The 8,574-nt window shown below is 42.2% G+C and overlaps 1 long non-coding RNA gene across 1 annotated transcript; it reads left to right on the top strand.

Moving 5' to 3' along the window:
* Positions 1 to 5,758: 5,758 nt before the first annotated feature.
* On the top strand, positions 5,759 to 7,113 carry LOC143738876 (uncharacterized). Its single transcript, XR_013204062.1, has 2 exons — positions 5,759 to 5,880; positions 6,616 to 7,113. It is a non-coding gene; the product is annotated as an uncharacterized LOC143738876 (long non-coding RNA).
* The last annotated feature ends 1,461 nt before the right edge of the window (positions 7,114 to 8,574 follow it).

The following is an 8,574-nucleotide window of genomic DNA, read 5'->3' on the forward strand; positions in this document are numbered from 1 at the left end:
GGGGAGGGGCCCACTCACGCTACAGACCTATTACAGATCAGCGGGAGGGGCCCACTCACGCTACAGACCTATTACAGATCAGGGGGAGGGACTCACTCACGCTACAGACCTATTACAGATCAGGGGGAGGGGCCCACTCACGCTACAGACCTATTACAGATCAGGCGGAGGGGCCTACTCACGCTACAGACCTATTACAGATCAGGGGGTGGGACCCACTCACGCTACAGACCTATTACAGATCAGGGGGAGGGGCCCACTCACACTACAGACCTATTACAGATCAGGGGGAGGGACTCACTCACGCTACAGACCTATTACAGATCAGGGGGAGGGGCCCACTCACGCTACAGACCTATTACAGATCAGGGGGTGGGACTTTACTTTCTGAAACTAATAGCAATATCCTCCATCTTGTTTGGAAGCTAAGCTAACAGGCGCTGTGGAGCCAGATGTAAAGTTACGACAATGGCGAAATGTACTCAATATGATATGGAAGAAGAGGATTTTGAAAGTCTGATGCTCGAATCAGATGTTCGTGGCTACTTTTACGAGCCGCAATATAGCGAGGAGCAGCTGAGGCTGATGGAGGAGCAGGAGGCGGCTGCCTGGCGTGGACGAGGAGCCCGGACTCGGGCTGGGGCGGACTGGTGGTGCTCTCGCTGTGTGCTACAGACACAGATAGAGTCCGTCTGCTGCAAAGAATTTCAACGATGCCAATTTCTCCTGGATGAAATCTCTGAATCAGACGAGGAGGACTCGGACGTTTGTGTTGTGAACCATCCTAGTTTCGCACCACTAAGTTCTGACTGAACATCCAGGTATCATGCAATAATTCACCATTTCGAAAGAAATACAAACGAGGAGTTATTCACTAATGAATTCGCCAACGAAGAAATTTTGCGTGAAATGAATGTCAAGCTCTGGTGGCAGCTAGCCTTGTAGACGGAAGAGTGATTTCTCTGATAGGCGGATACCTCATAGGCGCTGTTCTGGATTAGTGGGATTGGTTTGCGGAGCTGTGCAAAGTGGTGCATTGTGGGAGTTGTTGTCTTTCATACAAATGCGCCCTAAAGTTACTTTCTGTCTTTCCTCTGTCAAGAAGGCACCAAATTCGAAATTTATTATACATTTCGACTACATATATGACCCACTTTCAATAAAGATCAATGTTCCCACGGGTGAAATGCTCCTTTAAAGCATAGAGGCGACAGAGCCGTTGCGATTGCTGTGGAACAGCCTTCCGGTTTACATCGGAGCTCAATCTTTAACTGTTTTCAAATCATCTCTTAAAACCCTCTTTTTTTTTTAGCTTGTAATTCGTTATGAGCTTATGTCACGAATGTGTGGTTTGTCCTTGTTCTTTATTTTGTGTATTGTTCAGCACTTTGGTCAGCCCTGTTTGCTGTTTTTAAATGTGCTACATAAATAAATTCAAACTTGAAACACACACACACACTCTCTCTCTCTCTCTTTCTCACACACACTCTCTCTCACACACACACACACACACACTCTTTCTCACACACTCTCTCTCTCACACATAGACACACACACACACTCTCTCTCACACACACACACACACACACACACACACACTCTCTCTCTCACACACTCTCTCTGACACACACACACAAACACTCTTTCTCTCACACACTCTCTCTCTCTCACACACACACACACACACACACAAACACACTTTCTCACTCTCTCTCTCTCTCTCACACACTCTCTCTCTCTGTCAGACACACACACACACACAGACTCTCTTTCTCTCACACTCTCTCTCTCTCTCTCTCTCTCACACACACACACACACACACACACACACACACACACACACACACACACACACACACACACTCTCTCTCTCTCTCTCTCTCTCTCTCTCTCTCTCAGTGTTCTCCTGGATCTGGATAGAAGTGTGTGTTTCTGAGATGTGATGAGGTTTTTAAGGGAGGCTATCGATAAATTACAGCAACAACCGGGACACTGGAAACCAAGGAGCTGTTTGGGTAATGGTGTGTGTGTGTGTGTGTGTGTGTGTGTGTGTGTGTGTGTGTGTGTGTGTGTGTGTGTGTGTGTGTGTGTGTGTGTGTGTGTGTGTGTAATGGATGAGCTGCCAGAAACTGGGAAGCAAGCAGCTCTCAGGATTGATCACAGGCGTCTCGCTTGATTGGACGAGAGAAATGATGTCACCAGTTTGGAGCATTTCCATTGGTTGTTGTTCCCAGAAAGATGCAGTTGCACATATGGACTTTTATAGAATCTAGGTGTGAATTTAGGATTATTGGGACACTTTCTGCCATTGAGATGATTTGTAAAAAGTGTCCCAATCAACCTCAATTCACCCATATTTATTTTATTTCTGCGATTTGTTTCTGTTAGTCAGGTTTAAAAGAGGAAATGAGCCTCCGTGCACACACCCTCCGATGACGATTTTTACGTCACGGACCCTAGCACACTCACGGAAGCGGAAAGTATAACACTAGCTTAACCGAGCCTTTACACATTCTAAAAATAATCCTGGGTTTTTTTCTACCCAAATCATGGGTTGTGCCTTTTGTGTCATTTTTGTGTTATTTTTCAATGTTTTGGGTAATTTCCTTGTGTTACCCAGATCCTGGGTCAGATGTAATAACCCAGTGTTTGGGTAGTTTTTGAGTTACCCAGATCCTGGGTCAAACGTAATAACCCAGTGTTTAGGTAGTTTTTGTGTTACCCAGATCCTGGGTCAGATGTACTAACCCAGTGTTTGGGTAGTTTTTTGTGTTACCCAGATCCTGGGTCAGACGTAATAACCCAGTGTTTGGGTAGTTTTTGAGTTACCCAGATACTGGGTCAGACGTAATAACCCAGTGTTTGGGTAGTTTTTGTGTTACCCAGATCCTGGGTCAGACGTAATAACCCAGTGTTTGGGTGGTTTTTGTGTTACCCAGATCCTGGGTCAGACGTGATAACCCAGTGTTTGGGTAGTTTTTTGTGTTACCCAGATCCTGGGTCAGACGTAATAACCCAGTGTTTAGGTAGTTTTTGTGTTACCCAGATCCTGGGTCAAACGTAATAACCCAGTGTTTGGGTAGTTTTTGAGTTACCCAGATCCTGGGTCAAACGTAATAACCCAGTGTTTGGGTAGTTTTTGTGTTACCCAGATCCTGGGTCAGACGTAATAAACCAGTGTTTAGGTAGTTTTTGTGTTACCCAGATCCTGGGTCAAACGTAATAACCCAGTGTTTGGGTAGTTTTTGAGTTACCCAGATCCTGGGTCAAACGTAATAACCCAGTGTTTGGGTAGTTTTTGAGTTACCCAGATCCTGGGTCAAACGTAATAACCCAGTGTTTAGGTAGTTTTTGTGTTACCCAGATCCTGGGTCAGATGTAATAACCCAGTGTTTGGGTCGTTTTTTGTGTTACCCAGATCCTGGGTCAGATGTAATAACCCAGTGTTTGGGTAGTTTTTGAGTTACCCAAATACTGGGTCAGACATAATAAACCAGTGTTTAGGTAGTTTTTGTGTTACCCAGATCCTGGGTCAAACGTAATAACCCAGTGTTTAGGTAGTTTTTGTGTTACCCAGATCCTGGGTCAAACGTAATAACCTAGTGTTTAGTTAGTTTTTGAGTTACCCAGATCCTGGGTCAGATGTAATAACCAAGTGTTTGGGTAGTTTTTGAGTTACCCAGATCCTGGGTCAAACGTAATAACCCAGTGTTTGGGTAGTTTTTGAGTTACCCAAATACTGGGTCAGACATAATAAACCAGTGTTTAGGTAGTTTTTGTGTTACCCAGATCCTGGGTCAAACGTAATAACCTAGTGTTTAGGTAGTTTTTGTGTTACCCAGATCCTGGGTCAAACGTAATAACCTAGTGTTTAGTTAGTTTTTGAGTTACCCAGATCCTGGGTCAGATGTAATAACCAAGTGTTTGGGTAGTTTTTGAGTTACCCAGATCCTGGGTCAGATGTAATAACCAAGTGTTTGGGTAGTTTTTGTGTTACCCAGATCCTGGGTCAAACGTAATAACCCAGTGTTTGGGTAGTTTTTGAGTTACCCAAATACTGGGTCAGACATAATAAACCAGTGTTTAGGTAGTTTTTGTGTTACCCAGATCCTGGGTCAAACGTAATAACCCAGTGTTTAGGTAGTTTTTGTGTTACCCAGATCCTGGGTCAAACGTAATAACCTAGTGTTTAGTTAGTTTTTGAGTTACCCAGATCCTGGGTCAGATGTAATAACCAAGTGTTTGGGTAGTTTTTGAGTTACCCAGATCCTGGGTCAAACGTAATAACCCAGTGTTTGGGTAGTTTTTGAGTTACCCAGATCCTGGGTCAAACGTAATAACCCAGCGGTTGAGTTATTTCCCGCTGGCCTTTTGCGGCCTCTTCAGGAGAGAGCACATCTCAGCGTCATCTGCGTGCATGTCTTCGGTCAGATACAGGTTTGTGTACATTTTATCTTATCTATAAATTCGTTATTTGCTGTATATGGTTTCATTTTATGCAAATCAACATACAGTGGCGCGATGTGAGAGTGTCACGCAAGTCTTTTCGTGTGATGGAAACGCCATCATAAAATGTTACGATTTTATTCAAAAAATATACAATCTGTGTAAACGGGACAACAGAGACTGCTTGATTACACTTTAATTACTTCTAAATGTTTAATTTTTACTTCTAATATGTGTTAAACGAGCTTAAACGTTGGCAATATGTATTAAAAATGACTATACTATACTGTAAAATATATCTTTTTTTAAATAAAGGAATATTCACACAAGCCAATTACTGTCAGGATACAGGCACAGAGGCGGAGGTAAGTGAATTCAAACGTGAGTTTATTTACAATGATTCAAGTGACAAGGTGAAAAGGCAAGGTTCAGGTGAAGGTGCGGTGACGATCACTACGTGCAGAGCGGATTCCAGGTGAGCAGATCCTCCTTTAGTTAGCTTGGCGTGAGCAGACACTGTTCATTGATACGTCTCCTTTTCTATTTCAGATACAGTAGCGGACACGGAGATCTCGGCGGGAACGTGGGACACTCAGACGAATCTCCAGGACTCGGGGAACATGGGACCTGGCAGGACTTCTGGGAACAGCGGGACAAGGATACAAAGGTGAGTATTTCAAAGGTGAGTATACGTTACGTGGTGGTTTTCAGGTTGACTTGGAGACTTCAGGAGACAGAGGGTTATGGTCTATTCCTGTTGGAGGCTTGACAAAGACTGAAGTGTGCATGGGTGTTTTGTAGAGCTGGGTGATGAGGTAATTGATGGTGCACAGGTGTGAGTGGTTAGTATTCCGGGGAGAGTGATCTTTGAGTGGTGCATGGGAATGAATCTGATTGATTCCTGACAGTTACAGAGTATTTTTAAAACGTTTAGAGGAATTAAGTAAGTCAGTAGACATTAATAGTAAAAGAAGTAAAAAAAAAAAAAACTAGTAGGCTACTATAGTAAAATGAATCAACTATGCTGGGCTAAATCAACCGATTATGCTGGGTTAAATAAACAACCCATTTTGCTGGGTAAAATTAACCCAACATGTGTTTTGTCCTATATTTACCCAGCCCTTGGGTTGAAAATTTTTTTCCCAATTGTGTTTTTTTAAAGTGCAGTTTCTGATATTTTAAGGTTGATATTAAACGCTTCTCTGTCATATTAATGAACACAGAACTGCTTTATATTCAGAACATGATCAGTTCAACATTTCAATCCTCTATATCTAGATCTCCAAGCCGTTATGCATCACGCCGGCAGAGTCTGTGTTCCACCGGCGATTCAGTCACCGTGACTGTCCTGCAGTCTCCATCCGCTGGGATCTCCTGTTCTTCACGTAATTGGACTGAGACGACTTTCATGTTGAGCTTTATGGCTCATTTGAGGTAAAAATCATGTTGTAACTGTAGTTATATAATAGACCATCCATCATCTGAATTGAGCTTGTGTTGCTGTAAAACACCAGAGAGAGAATGAGCTCTGCTGTAATAATGAGCCGACGCTGCTTTTACTCTGTTATTGTATTCAAACTGATCAGGAATCGTGACGTGTCCTTTACAGTCAAAACAAACATTATTCAGACACCAGATATCATTTTTTATATTGTTTTACTAGTGTGTGCAGGACACTATAGTTCATTTATGTAAGTGAGGAGAGCAAAATAAAGTAAACTGTGACATATTATACACAAATATTCTTCATACAGTGACTACCAGTAACATTATAAAAATTTGGGAGCAAAAATGATTGGGACACTTTGAGCTGATCATGTTTTGCTGAAGTGTTTTTTTCTTTAATAACTAAAGCACCTTTTTACACCACAGACTGAACAACATGAAGCATTGCTTGGTAACTGGTTGAGCTAAACTGGTATTATCTAATTGTGTAGTTAAATTTAACAGCTGACAGATATTCAACATAATTCATGTGTGAGAGTCTAACAGAAGATCAAATATCAACTGAGTTCTTCTCATATTTTATTACCATTGTCTAAACTATAGTGAATAAACTGTGATAATGTGAGGAATATTGAATGTTTCTGGATATATTGTGGTTTGCTGTATATGGATGAGTCTGAAACGGCCTCATGTTGCTCTCAGTGTTTTTGTCTTGTTTCCCAGAATGCACTGCGCTGAGATGAAGGATGGGAACACACACTGATCTGCCAGACGAGCATCTGGTGTTTCTGAGGAACGTGTGAATGTGTGTATTATCGCTTCTGACACAGTCAACCAATTATGACTGGCAGATTCTCACTATGATTTGACCACAAAATACATATTTACACTGCCGGTCAAAAGTTTGCAATAATTAAGATTTTTTTCATGTTTCTTCTAGTCTCTTCTAGTCACCAAAGGCTGCATTTATTTGATCGAAAATACAATAAAAATTGTGAAATATTTTAACGATGTGAATCAGCTGTTTTCTATGACAATATATAGTAAAGTGTAATTTATTCCTGTGATCAAAGCTGAATTTTCAGCATCATTACTCCAGTCTTCAGTGTCACATGATCCTTCAGAAATCAGTAAGTTTAAGTTGTACTTATAAATGCAAAATATAAATAAACATGTTAAAAATTACTAAAACAAACAATAAAACTAATAAACATTAAAAAATGCAAAAATTAAAAATGCTAAAACTTGTATTGTAAATATAAATAAACATTTAAAAAAATTACTAAAACAATCAAACTTTTTGCAAACCTGTGAGTCTTTAAACAGCCGATTCATTATAGAGACGTTTCTCAGCTCGCCGTCCCCTCTACACACACACACACACACACACACACACACACACACACACACACACACACACACACACACACACACACACTCTCTCACTCACACACACACACTATCTCTCTCACTCACACACACACACACACACACTCTCTCTCTCACTCACAAACACACACTATCTCTCTCACTCACACACACACACACACACACACTCTCTCTCACTCTCACACAAACACACACAAACACTGATGTTCACTATTATCTGTAGTATCATGTGACTCGAGTCCCCCATCTCTGATAATATCAGACCAGAGCACACGATTCAGGAGAATATCAGACCAGAGCACACGATTCAGGAGAATATCAGACCAGAGCTCACGATTCAGGAGAATATCAGACCAGAGCACACGATTCAGGATAATATCAGACCAGAGCAAACGATTCAGGAGAATATCAGACCAGAGCACACGATTCAGGAGAATATCAGACCAGAGCACACGATTCAGGAGAATATCAGACCAGAGCAAACGATTCAGGAGAATATCAGACCAGAGCACACGATTCAGGAGAATATCAGACCAGAGCAAACGATTCAGGAGAATATCAGACCAGAGCACACGATTCAGGAGAATACCAGACCAGAGCACACAAGAGAATACCAGACCAGAGCAAACGATTCAGGAGAATACCAGACCAGAGCACACGATTCAGGAGAATACCAGACCAGAGCAAACGAGTAAGGAGAATATCAGACCAGAGCACGATTCAGGAGAATATCAGACCAGAGCACACGATTCAGGAGAATATCAGACCCGAGCACACAAGAGAATACCAGACCAGAGCACACGATTCAGGAGAATATCAGACCAGAGCACACGATACCAGACCAGAGCAAACCAGTCAGGAGAATATCAGACCAGAGCACACGACAGAATATCAGACCAGAGCACACGATTCAGGAGAATATCAGACCAGAGCACACGATTCAGGAGAATATCAGACCAGAGCAAACGATTCAGTAGAATATCAGACCAGAGCACACGATTCAGGAGAATATCAGACCAGAGCACACGAGAGAATACCAGACCAGAGCACAAGATTCAGGAGAAGATCAGACCAGAGCACACGAGAGAATACCAGACCAGAGCACACGATTCAGGAGAATATCAGACCAGAGCACACGAGAGAATACCAGACCAGAGCAAACGAGTCAGGAGAATATCAGACCAGAGCAAACGATTCAGAAGAATACCAGACCAGAGCACACGATTCAGGAGAATATCAGACCAGAGCACACGATTCAGGAGAATATCAGACCAGAGCACACGATTCAGGAGA

Source organism: Siphateles boraxobius, unplaced genomic scaffold, assembly GCF_051911475.1.
Source record: "Siphateles boraxobius isolate OS27281-9 unplaced genomic scaffold, OSU_SipBor_1 158, whole genome shotgun sequence".
In the NCBI taxonomy this organism is placed as follows: Eukaryota; Metazoa; Chordata; class Actinopteri; order Cypriniformes; family Leuciscidae; genus Siphateles; species Siphateles boraxobius.